We start from the raw sequence: 17604 nt of genomic DNA, 5'->3' as shown, positions 1-17604 counted from the left end.
CCATAAACCATAATATATAAACCTACGAATAAAAATATTGAATGATGTGTGGTAGTAAAAACCATATCCTATAAAATATTGAATGGTTGAACATTAATAATGTATCAATTAAAATAATCTGACAATAAGTAATTTATTAAAAAAATATAAATATAATGTCATATTAAAATATTATAGATAGGTACCTATAATAAAATACATCATTTGGAAAAAGGAAATTTTGTGGAAGTCAGTTTCCTGTATATTAAGTGTCGAATGTTCCTTGTCATTGTTGTGAATGTTAAAATTAAATTTCAATGATTTTATATGAAAAATAATTCTGTGCATTGATGGTCTATTTGTTGACCTATATTTCTAAGGATTATATTTTATTATATATTATTTATTTTGGCGTGAGTAATTAATTCATTTTATTAGTAAAATTATAGATTATATGAATTTTTGCTAAAACAAATCACGTATAATATATTACTTAGTAATAGTTATATCATTTCATAAAAATTATTAGCTAGTAAATATTAAACTAATATTAAAGCAGTACATATAATACAGAATTTATATTATAATGATTACATATTTGATTAACCTACTTTCTGTAAGTCAGCCTTTGTTGAAGATAGCAAGTTATAATTATTACTGATTAGTAATTAATGATAAATAAACTTAATCCATATATTTATAAACGAGACTGTCCCGTATAACTGATTCATAATCAACGCAGAGCTGAACTTATCAGAGTAATCGATTTGAAATTTTAAGGGTAGATTAATATTATAATTTCACTGTGCACCCAAAATGGATTTTTCAACATTTTGGTTTTAGGGGGTTGAAATCGACAAAAAAAAAAAAAAAACAACAAAATTTTACGTGTACCTAAATAATTGAATACATTGATGAGTTAGCGCTTATAAGCCGTGAGCTTCTAGCTTACATTTTTAGGCTCTTTTCTACACGAAAAATTTTATGTGGCATGCTCCAGAGTCAATATGCCCATAATTTAAGTAATTTTGACACCAAATGGAAATACATCAAATGTAGTTTATAGAGAAGTTTTATAATAAAATTGTTGCCATAAATTATTATTTTTTATTATATACTTATTAAAATTTCGTAGATAAAGCCGTGACGGGTAATCCGCTAGTGTAATATAAAAGAAAATATTAATACTAAAAATAAAATAAATTGATTTTAAGATTATTATAGGTATTTTTAGAAAATGATACTTGATCTAAAATAGTTGTTACGATGAATAAATTAAATTAAGTAGGTATGACAAAATTATACCAAAATGGTTATACATGTAATTTTGTAGTTCCATAAATAAATATTTATATAAAAAAATTTTAATTTTAGATTTAGATTTTTCATTTACAATATATATATTTTTTTTAAATTTAAAAGGCATAGAATTGAGTTGGTTTTAAATAATCTACAAAAGATTAAAAGTATTTGATATAAAGATAAAATTCATAAAAATGTTAAATTAATGTGTAAATTTCATCTCACTTGTATGCGTTGTATCTTCTTTACAAAACAGTACTATCGAAAACTTGCATTCAGCATAACCAATTTTTATTAGTTAGATTTAATATTAAACAGTAAATTTTATTGACGTATAATACAACTTATACATTATACATGTTTTTAATGATTTTATATGTTGGTGTTTTACGATATTAACGAGTATTTAGTATATTTAATAACTATTGAATGCAAATTTGTTACATGTTGTACATTTGTAAGATGGGTTAGACGAACTCTTAAAAATGTTTTGATGAAAATTTAATTTTTTACTTTACTTGTGTATTCATTATTTTTAAGATTTGACATTCTTTTAACTTATTCAAAAGCCGTTTAATCACAGTTAAGCTCTGTAAATTTTAGTTTATAAAATCTAAGTAAAATTATAGCCACGTTTATTTTCGATATTATATAAAGATAAGATACAGATAATATAAATTATTATTTATTATTATGTATATTATTATATATTGTACGTAGATATCATCGTTGTATTGTATATTGATATAATATTATTCATATAGTTCATATATCTTAAACTTATTTAATATATTATGCTTTATTAACATGATAACTAAATTTGGAGTGGTATATATAAACCAGGGGTTATCAACTGGTGGACCGTGTACACATTTTTTATGAACCTGATAGTCGCGTGAATATAAAATATACAATATAGTTTTTACATAATATTTTACATTTTTATAAAAAAATTATGTATAGTTTATGTGTAAAAAAAATCATTAAAAGTGTTTTGGACTATGTGAAGTTTAGTAAGTTTTCAGACAGAACTACATAGAAATTGATTGGTGACCTTTGATTTAAACTATAAGTATTTCTTAACTTCTTATCCGTCATCAGTAAAATTGAGTAAGGTGCTATTTAACAAATTGTGTAGCCATTAGACAACTACAAAACTTTGTAAAACAGTATCCTTCTTTTAATTCATAACGTTTCTTCTGATTATAACACGTTTGAGGAATACCATTTACAGTCTACACTCTAAACAGTCTACACCAAAGTTAAAGTTGTAGTCAGCGTCCCACTTTCCTCTTTTTCATGATAATAATACGTATAGAATGTCAGAAAATAAATTTGTTTTGGGTTATCATCATAAAAAAATATTTAATAAGTTATTTTACTTTCATGGGATCCTGGGTAATAAGATCAGATTCTAGGTTCAGAATTCTGGTCTATGGGAGAAGTTATGAGGTTATTTATTTTACCTTATAAGTAAATAACACGCGTGCTATTATTTGGTTTAAAATGTTGAATATTTCTATAGGTAGAAAGTCATCGACGTTGACTTTGATCATACATTTTTAACTTAGATATTGCAAGATTAAAACATTTTTAGTTGGAAAAAAGTATTATTATACTTTATAATCTTTTATGAAAATTGGTTATATATTACCTGTTGGTATTATTAATTATTTTGAACTAAATATATAAGGTAAATTAATTATTATTTATTTATTATTTATATGCATATTATCTATAAATTAAATTATAAATTAAATAATATAGTTATCATCTTGTCTGCGAGAGCGAACATCGCGATTCAGTGTAAAGAACTTATTTTATCAGAAAAGATAAAAAAAGTTCCGTTGATTATTTTAATTTATTTAGTGTTGTTTCTTTTATGTTTACATGACATTCCTTGAAGTCATATCATTTATAATATTGTGCTATTGCAACACGATTACATACGTTTTAACTTTTTACCTATAAAAAAAATATAATATGATTACGTCTCATTAGATATAGGTATTGGTTTTTTTTAACAGTTTTCCTTTCCAATTTCACAGGATTAAGACTGACAATCAAAGTAAATTGTTGGATTTTTTGAAAATTGTTTCATGTTATAAAACTAATATATTCAATACTCTATTTAAAAATAATAATATATTAAAATCTATTCACGCCTATGTACATTATTTATATTAAATACTTGGTTATTATATTGAAGCGTATTATAAGATATTGATTTTGAATATTATACGTCTTTATTTTATACATATTGGAAAAAATGTTTATTTGCTATGTATTATTATTTTTAAATACTTTATTGTAAAACTTTTAAAAGAACAGTACTTATATTATTTCATGGAACAGTAGTATGGACTTAAATTTTTATAAACAATAATTATTTAAGTATTTTTATGTATTTAATTTAAAATGATTAAATTATTGTATTATTTTTTTTTTTATTCATGAGAATTTATCATCTGTATATATTATGTTTTATGTATGTTTTTATAATTAGTTACAATTGTTAATAAATTAATTATAGTAGTTGTGAATGAAGTTAAGTAATTTCAGAATTTACTGGTTACATGAAGTATTATAGTTTTATGCAAGTCATAGTCCATAAGTAATTTAGTAATTGTAATTTAAGATGGTATATATTTAGTAGATATATTATTAATACAGTAATTGTGATATAAATAGCTGGCTGTAATATTTAGGTACAAGGAAATTAGAATTGTTCATTATAAAAATTGTGAAATTATGGTCTTACTATAATTAAAATCTTTGCTTTTAAATTATATGAATAATATTAGATAATAATTTGAACAATATTGTATGTATATTGTATAGTAATTTTTATTTTTTTGGTAAAAAGGCTTCAACTACATAGGTTATTAGTCTAGATTAATTTTATATTAGAAAAAATATATATTTATACATTATGTTTTGAGATAAATATTTATATGATTTGGATATCTTACAATTTATGATTTAGGTTTAAATTGTGAAAAAATGTACTGATTACGACAGTGTTCTCTTTGTTGTTCTCTTCGGTGAAGTGTGAGAAGATTATTGAGGATCTTGCGAGCTTCGGTGTATTTAAGGCAGTGATATTGTATTGGGTCCATGTTACTTTTATGTGTTTGAATTGAGTTCAGTTTATTATTTTAATATCTTTAATTGAATCTGTATAGATAAGATATCATAACTACCTTTATAGTTGGTGATGGCCTTGAAAGAGTCGAATATTTATGCGAAAGAATTTCAACATATTATTAACTATTGTACATCGATAAGTTTGACATTTTGCCCTTCAGAAATTTATGTTGATTTTGAAAATAGAATCCATTATGCAATTAAACAAGTCTAGATCGATGTTAGAATTAAAGGGTGTCGATTTCATTTGGCCAAAGCTGGTAGTGAACAATTCAATAGTTAGGTCTGTCTAAGGTATACAAGTCTAATTCTGAGAAAAATAGATATCTCAAGAATTTTTACAGATTGACATTTATAAACGAAAATGACGTATTCAATTGTTTCACGGAAGATTTAATGACAATAAAATTATGTGATGACCAAAAAATTGACAGTTCTGCGATAACATTTTAAATAATTACATTTATAATGATGTTGCACAATTTCCTCCCAAAATTTGAAACGATTTTTCAACAAGTATTAATTGGACCACTAAAAAGTGTGAAATTTTTCACACAAAATTAAATGCATTTTTTGATTGGGGTCTTCAAATATTTTTATTTTTTTCATACTCTTTTGGGAATACAGTTAGATACATACATACAATTACGAAGTTAAGCAATGAAATTATCTAAATAATATTGGAAAAGGGAAAATTTTTACGGGAGCAGATAAATAAATGTATAGAAGCTGCAAATTTGCAGATTTGATTTTTTAAATCAATGTCATTTAAATTTTAACCAGTAACTAATTAATTATTAACTAATAGGCTGAAGGGACTCAATTAGAATAACCTAACTATATTGATCGGACTCAATTCTGATAACTCAAAAGCTTTTGTAGAACTCATTTCAATATTTTGGTACTCAATTCAATGTTATCCATTTAGGACAATTGATATTTTATAATGTTACGGTTTCATTACAGATATTATATATTGGTGCTGGTTTATTTCTGATGATGTAAGCATATTATGTTTGGTACTTAGGTGAGAGTGGCCTATTTTAGCTCGAGTAATGGTTACTTCATATTTTCTTTTTATACCAGGAGGGTAATTTATTTTTATGTAAAATTTTACATTTTTTAGTTTTTTTGGAGAGAAATAGGTTTAACAGCATTAGCATTTCTGCCACTTTTTCATTATTTTGTGATGGGTAACAGTAAAAGTTTCAGGTGAGTTTTATATATTAATTTTTGTTAATAATTGGAGATGTGGGTAGTTTTGTAGGCTGCCATTAAGTCTTTTTTTATTTCCAGATGTATTCCAATAAATGAGGAGACCCACATAAAATATATAGAATAATTTATTTCAAATATTAGTTTTTGTATTGAATAAGCTCATTTTTTTTAATAGGATTTTGAGTTTGAAGAGAGTGCGCTCAATGAGTCACTGATGACGATGCTGCTGCAGGCTGTTTTAAGTTTGAAGATGAGATGATTATTAATGCAGCGTAAGTAGCATACATTTTAGTTGTATATACTTATACTACTAGGTTGGTAGTTGGAAAAGTTGATATTCCTAGTTGGTAATTACAGAAAAACCCACACCGTTAGTATTTTTTAAGGCACCGGTATACGAGTTATTTGGGTATATTTGGGTATATTTCGAATATTGTTATTTTCACAAAACGGTTGTGTATTATTAAATTATCTGTATTATTTTTACAATAAATAGTCAGTTAAGTATATTTGGCGACCAGAATCTAGGAAGGGGAAGAAAAGAAACCGAATTCTGTATAATAATAAATTTTAGCCATTTAATTATATATAATTTTGTATAGTAATATTGTATGCCTTCTATAGTTTGTTTTTATTCATTTAATTATTATCTGCAAAATTATCAGATACATATATTAAGAATTTAATTAATTTTTTATTATTTTAGTTTTTCTATTTTATTTCTCATGTAGAAGAAAAACAAATTTAATGTAATAACTATGTATTGATTCATATATTTTTTCGAAAAACTTATAATACATTGTTATATAATTTAACTCTTAGTAATTATATATAAGTTTATATTAAATTGTTTGATTTTAGAGAAAATTTTATCCTTGCATAGATGGTATAATTTTCAAATTTGTGTTAAAAGATTGTGTCATCTTTAATTACTGCAAAACTTATTCCATGTTCAGATTTAGATGCGTCTATGATTTTTTTTTATTCATTACACCATAGCTATAACATACTAATATTGTAGTAGTGAATGATACTTACAATTTTTTAATTTTAAAAATTGGCATGCAAATGTATAATACGATTATATATATATATATCAAAATGTATTTCAAAAGTTATAACAACTGTTATTCAAGTTACTTATGCTAAATTAAATTTACCAATTTATAAATATTTATGGGTGCTCAACTAACGGCACATACTATATTTGTTAAATGGTAGGCATGTTGTTGAACATACTTCAACATTTTTTAATATTTGTATTCATATTTATGACCTACGAATATGAATAATATACAATGAATTACTATAATTTGTGTTCAACTAATTATATTAATGTTTCAAATGATAATCATTAGTGAAGTGTATGAATTTATCCGTTTAATAATGAATAGGTGTAAACTGTTAATGTTAAACTATTTATACCTATTATTAATGAAGAAAGATATTGAATACAAGTGTTTTGAACACTAAACATATTTGTGTATGGTGGAAAAAATAAAATACTTATACTTATATTTAAATAATATAGTATTAAAATATATAACCGTATATTGTATTTGTTCAAACAAAAAAAACATATTTACACAAAATAACGATAACAGAATTTGCTGTTAATTATCATTATTATTATTAAACAGTAAAGTTAACAGTTAAAATTATAGGTACTAGTGGTACCTACTGCATTTTTTACATTGATACAATATGATGATTATTGATTACTTAAGAACTTAAAAGTATTAAATATATCATCTTGTTTAGTTTGTAAGCTTACATTTTATTATTATTATTATTATTATTATTTTACTTTAAATTATCTGTTAAATTTTCAGCATTAGTAGCTGTACTTTTAGATTAAAATGTACAGTGTATCCTAAAAGTCCCGTATCACCCTTAATATCTTCATGAGAAATCAACATATTTAGACACGGGTTTTTTTTACTGTATTAAATATGAAAATTCTGATTGAATGGCATAAAATTAAATTAAAAAAAAAAAAAAAAATTGTCAAAAATTTTTTTATGCATTTAAGAATTTAAAATTTTTATGATAGCCATTTTGTTAAACATATTTTTTTAAATATTAAAAAAAAAAAATAGAAAAAATATTAAAATTGAATAAAAATTGACCAAGTTAGAGTAAGTTATGTTTTTGAATAATTGTAATAAAAAAATAAATTGTTTCACATTTCAATAATAAAATATTTATTTCAACATGACAATACTTTTACACACCTAATTAAAGTTAAGATAAATTTTACTATTTTTATTTCTATTCAAATTAAAACTTTAAAAGGTATGTAAAAGTATTATCATGCTGAAATAGATATTTTATTATTGAAATGTGAAACAATTTATTTTTTTATTACAATTATTCAAAAATATAACTTGCTCTAATTTGGTCAATTTTTATTCAATTTTAGTTTTTTTTTTTTTTTGAACTTTTTTAAAAAATATGATCAACAAAATGGCTATCTTAAACATTTTAAATTCTTAAATGCATGAAAAAATTTTTGAATTTTTCTTAAAAAAAATTGAATTTTATACCATTCAATCAGAATTTCCATACTTAATACAGTAAAAAAATATATTGATTTTTCATGGAGATATTAAGAGTGATACGGGACTTTTGGGACAACTATATACTAACGTCTAACAGCCTATAGATATAGATAAAACAAAATAACATTATTTAGAATTTTTTCTAAAGTTTATAACTATGGAAAAATAAGTGTATTACTTCTGTATTTTTTTTTTTTTTTTGTTAAGTGCGTGTTAGAGTAGGACTGGATAAGTAAAGATTATTCGTGCTATATTATGGTTTTTTAGATATTTGGTAACAACGTAATTTTTCGTGAGGTTTTCTTCACATGTAGCGGCCAACTATTCGATAATGCATGTTGAGGAAGAAGTGGGTTAAATTCATGTGTTCTCTTCTGGTTCATCGGGTGATTATTACTTTGCCATTTATTTTTCTGGCAAGGAGAAATTTACATTTTGTAATAGAAGGATAAGATATATTTTCTACTTTTTTTAGAAGTGGTCATTTGTTTATTATTATTTATTTAGGGATTTATTTTTTATATAGTTGATAAATATAACATCAGAAATTGATTTATGGTAGGTATATGAGATAAGTCTTGGTGGTAAACATAGCGAGGAATCGTTTTATATACTAAAAATATTTACAAATCATTTTTAATAGTATTTGGCAAATTTTATATAAGTTTAATATACACAAAACATTAATATAATATGTAAAATGTTTTAGTATGGACATTGGACCTTTATTATTATAAAATTTTAAAATTTTATTCAGAGAAACAGTCTTTCAATACATATTATGAAATAAATCACTGATTAATTATTTAATAAGAAGAATTTTTTAATTTTGAATAATTTTAGTTCTTTGAAATGTTTAAAATCATGTATTATAATTTATTATACATCATCTTATTTATTTTGTTTCATCTAGTTATAACTTATAATATGATTTTTACGATTAATTATCTATTTTAATAATTGTAATATATTATAATATTGTGAAATTTTAAGAGTAAGTAATGGATTTTATAGAATTATAATTTAAACGTATTCATTTATTAATTAAATGTATACTTAAAGAAGTTTAGTTACGCCTTATTAATATCGAAATAAATGTTGTGTTGATTAAGTTACATAACTGTAGTAGTTTTAGGAGTAATATAAATAACTGTTATACTTGTATTATGTTATTATTGGTATAAATGTATTTAAATTTATTTTGCTTATAATTTATTCTAGGCTTAGGTTTTCATTTTTTTAACATTTTTTTTTTTTTCAAAACTTAACTATTGGAACAGTTATTTAATTATTAACATATTTCCTTATTTTTACAAAAATGTATAGTGAATACATAATATAATCATATAAAGAGCATTAAGCATGGGCAGGGACATTAAATTTAAATGTTATATAATATAGTATCATCTATATTCAATTAAAATTAAAATTAACTCCCAACGTTTTTAATTTATTTCTGAATTCATTTATGAAATATTTTGAAATTATATAATTTTTAATAGGTTATAGTTATAATTAAAGTAATAGAGTTTATTTCATCAAAACAATGTTATAAATATTTGTTAAATAAATAAACAAGGTAATAATTACATTGTTAATTTATTTAAAACGATTATTTGTAATTAAGTACTAATGCACTATGTATGTAGGTACTTATAATAGATATAGGTAGTAGCCGATAAGATACAATTTATAGTATATTTATTCAATTGGCAGGTAACAAAATATTCATATTTAACGACTTAAAATGTAAAGAGTATTTAAACAAGTATAGATTATTTATATTATGATTTGTTATTGAAATTTATTGAATTTTTTTTTTTTTTAATTTATTCATTTAATAATAGTTTTGTATTTAGGTTAAAACGCATAGGTAATACTTTAGTATACTTTTTATTAATTATTTGCATGTTATATGCATATATTAAGTATTATATTTGTAAATTAATTTGTTATTAATCGCTTGTATAGTTATATAAGTAGCTACATTAATGAAATAGGTATATATTACAATATATATTATATATACGTATTTAAAGAAAATGAAACATCATAAAGGTTTATTATACTCATACATTTAACGAAAAAATATTTAATACCTAGTTTTATAACAATATAATGCATTATTAATAAAAATAACATTTATAATTATGTATATATTAATATAATATTTAACTATATGTATAATATATGCGTAGCTAATATAGGTACTTACAATATTTTTGAATTTTTGAACAAAATTTATTGTTGTAAAATATTTGTATTCCCATAAATATTTATGAATTATACAAAAAGATTGTTTAACCTAAGATATTTAATAAATTTATCAATATTTTTAAAATGTTTTTAAATTTAATTTTAAGATAAAAAAATAATATTTGAATCAATTTATATTTTATTTTTAGACTGATGCATGTATTGATTTTTAATAATGTTTGTCTTTTGTGTATGCATATACGGTTTTTAGCAGAAGAAATATTTCGATTTTCAACATAATTGACATCAACTAGATATTTTTGAAATCTCAAAATTAAAATTCCAAATATTTATTTTTCTTAATAACTAAGAAAAACTAGAATAATCACGCAAAGTAAGCTATTTTATGTTATTTTGTTGTAATTTAAAAACATATGACCGTAGATATTCGAAATTTTCATAAAAAAGGTTAATATAGCATTTTTGATATATTATAATAAACATGGTTAAAATGTTTTGATTCTTTTTGAGCTATTTATAAAAATTTGTTATTATTATTTATTTAACATAAATATCTATTAAAAAATAATTTCTTGGAATTGATAAAACAACCTAAAAATATATTAAAAATTCCTTATAAGTTGCTATTACAGATATTTGAAAATATTTAAAATACATATGCACGATTTTCTCTTTATAAGCATTTTAAGTTCAAATCTTGATAAAATTCTTTTTGAATTACTTTGAAATTAAAAATGTATAAAATGTTCAATTTTAATTTTTATAGGCAAGTGTAGTGATCGCTGTGCAGGACACTGTTTTCGACGTTCATTCATTATACACGGTTTTTAAAAAATTTGGAAATAGCTTTTAGCTTAATTGGAACTGATGAATGATAATCATGATATAACTATTAATTAATGAGGTTATTAAATATTTTGCACAATAAACGTACAAGTTTCTGAACTGTTATAATAATATAATATATGCAATGTTTCCGACTAAAATAAATTAATTTAATCTACTGTATCGTTAATAGTAAAATAAATGATACAATGTAATATCTTTTATTATTTTAAATAAAAGCGTGAAATTTTTATATTTCTGAAGAAGGGTATTTTTTCAGTATTTTGATATGATATACAAAACTGAACTTTGAACAAGAAGTTAATCAATTGTAACTTATTTGAATTAATATATTTTTAAGTTAAATCTAATTAAGACTACTTATTTAAATTATAATTTTATAGACGCATTGAATAGTTACACAAAAAAATATTCTTCATAGGAATATGAAATAAGATATGTATGTTATGATTCAAAAAAGTAAAATCTATTAAAAATTGTAAAATATGTATTATTTTGTTATATTTTATACTTTAAAATTACATAAAAATTATATCATAAAAATGTTGACGGTTTTTGAAATATTGAGTGACTTTATTTATGAAAATCATATACTATTCATCCCGTATATTCAAATTTCTATGGGTCCATAACAAAATATATTACACAATGACGTCGTGCCAAGGTTTGTTTTTACACATGTGTCATAAATGAAAAATAAGTGAACGCACATCAGATATACATCGACCATAAACAATTAACTAGTTATTTTTGAATTCAAACACTTTAACAAATTAAAATTTTTCTTTTGAAGGAATCAAGTTTAAAAAATGTATGCATTATTATGTTTCTCTCACTTGACTCATTAATATATATATATACCATTAGGAGAAGAGGTACTTCTTATATCACGACCAAATCATTTTAAACTATTCTCTCTCATTTTGTCAACAATTGGTGCCACAGTCACACTCCCTTGGTGTCACTTCACAGATCCATCATATAGCGTTCTCATCTCTGCTACAATCGCTTGTTTTATTGTTCACTGACTAAAATTCCGATCCATGCAACATGGCTGGCATTACAACTCTTTTAACGGCATCCTCTGTTGTCACATAAAATACCTGACGCTTCTCAACTTCATTCATCCAAACATAATCCTACTTATAACATCATCCTGAAAATGACTGTTCTTTTGTACCATCAGACACTGATTTTAAGTACTTGAACAGTTGAACCCATTTACCTCACACACTACATCATTAGTAATATAAATATTTTAATATTAAATGTTATCAAGATGATTTAATTATTTATTTAAATGACTAATTGGTTATTTCCTATTGATCTGGATTGTATAAAAGATAAAAATATATCTATCTAGATAATTAATGATTTGTTTATCTTGTTGTATGCCGGAGAGATAGGACGTTTAAATAATATATAATATAAGCTGTCCATACTTGAATTGTTCATTTTAAGAGGATAATATACCCATATTTGTTATTTTCGTCTTACAAGTGCGTAACATAGCGAATCTATGCTCAGCAGTTCATGTTTAGCTTCGTTAGCTTTAATAAATATAATGAATTGATCTATTATGAAATTTGACGATAAGAACTTAATATGTGTTTGTTTGTTTGTGGTGTTTTACAATTATTCAAGTTTGCATTGGATTTTACCTAAACAAAACAGTGCAGTTTAAAAATGTTTATAACTTGCTTAAAAATAAAATTTTCGTAAAAGATCGATATACCAACACATAAAAAGTGTTTATCGTTAAGTTTCACAATCGGTCAATTAACTTTAATATCAAAATTAACGAAGCTAAACGTGAACTGTTGAACGTAGAGTTGCTTTATTACGCATTGTAAAATTAAGACAACAAATGTGGGTATAGTGTACTCATTAAATAAATAATTGTATAATTATTAGTAAGCCTCTACCTTAGACACGTATACAAAATACAATTTCGGGGGGGGGGGGGGGGGGTTATAAAATATAGTAATACAAATTGTACCGCAACATAACATAATAAAACAATTTCTTCCTCATTACTCATTATTTTTTAATATGACAATTATTATGCTAAATATTCAAATTTTATGTATGTCATTTGTTCAGAAGTAAGTTTTATTAAGAACAATTATAATAATAATGAATAAAACTTTAAATGTTATGAACAGAACAGACATTTATTTTATTAGTACATATATAACCTATAGGTACCTAACCTATATATATGCACATAAAATTACCTAAGTGTATTATACTATTAAGTACCTAGATAGAAGAAAAACAATCAAACAATTTATAAATGATAATTACAAATTTAAGTATAAAATCCCATTTTCGTGGTAACTTAGCAAATCTATCGATAATTCCTACCACATTTAAATCAAAATTTCGGTATATGTTTAGTAGTGTCAATCCAGTAAGTCTAATTTCTCTTATATTGTTTCGTAAGTACGTTTTAAGTCTTCGTAGAGTTGAGAATGACCGTTCGCAGTAACAGTTGTAACAGATAATGAAGCCAAAATGTACCGTACAGTATTGATTTAATAATACATAAATTAGAAAATTAATAGGAATTTTTGGTCATCGATTGAGATATAAAAAAAGATTATTGACAAAATGTGAGTTTTTTAGGTATATAAAGGCTTATATCGCAATGTTCAGTTCTCACACGTGCGTAATTCTTAGTAATCAGTTATCACTTAATTTGACTATAATACGAGTACTAGATTATAAACTTGTATTTCATACCCGACTAACATAAATAAAAGAAAACTAACCAATAGCTAGTAATAAAAATATTTTATAATAATAGGTATAATTTGACTTAATTTTTAAAGAAATTATTTCAGGGGGGGGGTTGAACTCCCAAATCCCCTGTATACGTGCCTGATCTACCTATATATTTTATAAATATAAAAATGTTTATTTTGTTCATAATATTATACTAAAATAGTAAAATACATGTTATTATGTTTTGCAGATATTTACATTTTTTTTTTTTGTTAAGTTTGAACAAAGTAATTCAAATAAAATATTATGTACTTATCTATAATAGGTACATTATATTATTATACAATAGGTATATCAAACTCAAAGTATATATTGAACTGCAATTATTGAACAGAATACTATACGCGAGATGCTTGAAAAACTTTAAAAATAATTACCTATATACAAGTTCTTTATAAGGACCACATTAAGTAGAAGGTACCTTTTATTAAAATCTATATTTATTATTTTTGCTCTTTATTTTCATTTAATTTTTCAATAAAAGAGTCAAACGTCATATGTTGGACGAGTGATTGTAAACTTCGCCAGATTTTCGGTTAAGTAAAAAGGTAATGAAAAGGTTTAATGTAAACGTCTTCAGTTTTATTTTCTTTGCTTTGATGAATTAATGAAAGCTACATCAGTGTTTAGGCTTTCCCATATTAAATTGCTATAGCATACGTAAAAATTGCTAAAATTGCTATTATAATTGAATAACTCGAATCGATTCATTTATTAAAAATTAAAAATAATTTTTTATTGACAATAGAATAATTAAGTTTTTCGATTACTTTGTTGAAAATTAAATTACATTAGATGACTTTCCCCCTTATTTGTAAGCTGATCAAAGTATGAATATAAATAGAATTACAAATATTCCTACATAGTCATTTAAAAAATTAGTTTCACAGAATTCATCAAAATTTACATATTTTTAAAATTTTTACATTATTCAATTTCAAACCTAAACTTAAGTATAAAATATAAGACTTAATGATGTGGTTTATTAATAAAATAAATTCAAAAAAATTTGGACAAGTGGGTATCACTCTATTGTACATTAAGTTTCGAGAGAGTCACTTAAATGGTTTTTTTAAATTTTAACTTAATAATAAATCATATTGTATCCAAAAAAACGATTCTGAGCAAAGACTGTCCATCAGCTTTAATATAACTAAGTATATTTTATGATGTATTTTTTAATATAGCTATTAAACACATTTATTTTACAATTACTTTTATTGCATTAAATTGATTAGGTACATGGGTCCCGTTTGACATGTATACAAGATATTTTTTGTACTGTGTAGTGCTGTTTTTTTAAAAAAAATAAAATATAGTCTATTTCATAATAGGTAATGTACAAGGGTTCACTAATCATGCTCACAATTTTTTATCCATTAATGCAGTTATTCAAGATCTGATTTTTGAAATTTCCAACTATACTAATTCAAGACCTTATTTTGAAGTTGTTAAGATTTTTTATACTAATTAAAAATTGTTCTATGGAGATACAAACTTCTGTTTTCAAATGAAAACCCACTTTTTCTGCATTAAATAATCTAGCGAATAATTTTTCTGAAAATGTTTTTTTGAAAAATCATAATAATATGAACGTCTTGTATTTTTGGGTTATTTAACTTTTTTACTAAAAATAAGGTCTATGATATTGAATTTATAAGATATGTGAACTTTGATGAATCGTGGTAATTTTAATAATTTATACTAATTTGTTAACATTTACAATTTATAAAAATGGTCGAATTATAATAAACACTATATCCAATGTTAAATTTATATTTTATATTTTTATAAAATCATTTTTAAAGATTTTCATCATTAATACAAACATTTCAATAGAGAAAGAATTTGAATTTTAAATTAGATATATTGGTGTTAAGAAAAAATCTTCTACTAAGCAATTTACAGTCAAAAAAGGGATTCTCATTTGAAAAACAAAAGTTTGTAAACATTCATTATGAATTTTAAAAATCTCAATAATTTGAAAATATGGTTTTTAAGTAAGAGCATATTTTAAAATTCTAAAAAGAAGAATATGAATAAATTCATTATTCAATTAAAAGTAGGACTGAGCATGTTTGGTGAGTCATTCTGCATAAAATTATAGTAACATTTATAAATATAATATTATTAAGTAAGTGTACGAATAGATGGATAAGTACAGATTAATAAATGTTATGGATATAGGTAAAAAAAACGAGGTAAATGTATCTCATTCTGCTAGATTCTTATCCATTTCATTCAAAGACAGAAATACATAGGATGTTACTTAAGGGTATTGCAAACAAAGGAACCATATATTATACCAACATGAAGTAACTGCTCATATATCCTGCTCGAGGCACAATGTCGTATCGTTTTTTGTGGATGTATTGCGGATACTTTTGTAAAAATTCCGAATTTGTTTTGCTATAGTTTGCGAGGGAGTGGCGGCGTTCAATAGTATAATATAATATAAAATACCTTAAGGCACCGCTGCTGTAGTAGGCAGTGTATCAGTATGTATCATATTATTATACGTTTATATAGGTAATTTAAATATTATTTTATTGAATTTCGACGATCGCATAAATACATAGTTAGATTTGTTCAATTTTTTACATTTTAGTAAACCTATACCAACTTTTTGTCCGATTCATAATTATTGCAGCTGGTTGTATATTATAATAAATATAATATGTCTATACTATTGCTCTGTTGTTCTATATGACTGTACGCATTACGTATTTCGATATTAGGTTTGCGTGGATCTACAAAAATAATTTACTTATTTATTATAGATGCGTGTCTCCTATATTTATAATATGTTATGCATACACCGTTGAGTTTTTCTTCGGGCGCATCGTGTTCATAATTTTCGACACAACTCTATTTATTTTTCAATTTTTTTTTTTTTGCCATCAGCAATCAAATCTATATATACATTGAAAATACACACGAGATTTGGTCTGAGATAAAATACGTGTTTATACCTCTTTGTACCTATACTATATAGATAAAATAATAATGTATAGGACTTAAATATATTATAATAACTAATGTGCACTGAATACAAAACACGGCCGTTACGTATTATACGGTGGTTATTATTACAGTAAACACGAACACATTATTATTGCGCATTTGTCGTGTCTCCGCGGTTGCGTGTTTCCCATCGTATTACGGACGATGTCCTGCGACGTTAAATTATTAATTATTAAAATAGGTAACCAATACTTAAAAAAAAAATCAAACCAAACGACGCGGTTTACACCAAAGAAATGTTTTGTGGAGTAGCGGCGTGCATATCAAATTTTGATAGTAATAATATGTGGCCGACCGGCGGCGGCGGCGGTGGTTGTGTGTTATACATAGGTAATAATAGCATTACGTATACAATACATTAATTTAATTTTTAATACTATAATACACGGAATATACAATAATATATTATTATTAAAAGATATATTAAAAAAAATAAAATGCTTGTTCACATAAATAACAGGCACGAGACTAAAATACCATGCATCGGTACCGTAAACTATAAGAATAATCATAATATACAGGA

Source organism: Melanaphis sacchari, unplaced genomic scaffold (genome assembly GCF_002803265.2).
Source record: "Melanaphis sacchari strain LSU unplaced genomic scaffold, SCAv2.0 Contig4_pilon_pilon, whole genome shotgun sequence".
Lineage (NCBI taxonomy): Eukaryota > Metazoa > Arthropoda > Insecta > Hemiptera > Aphididae > Melanaphis > Melanaphis sacchari.
Note: the sequence above shows the minus strand (reverse complement) of the source record.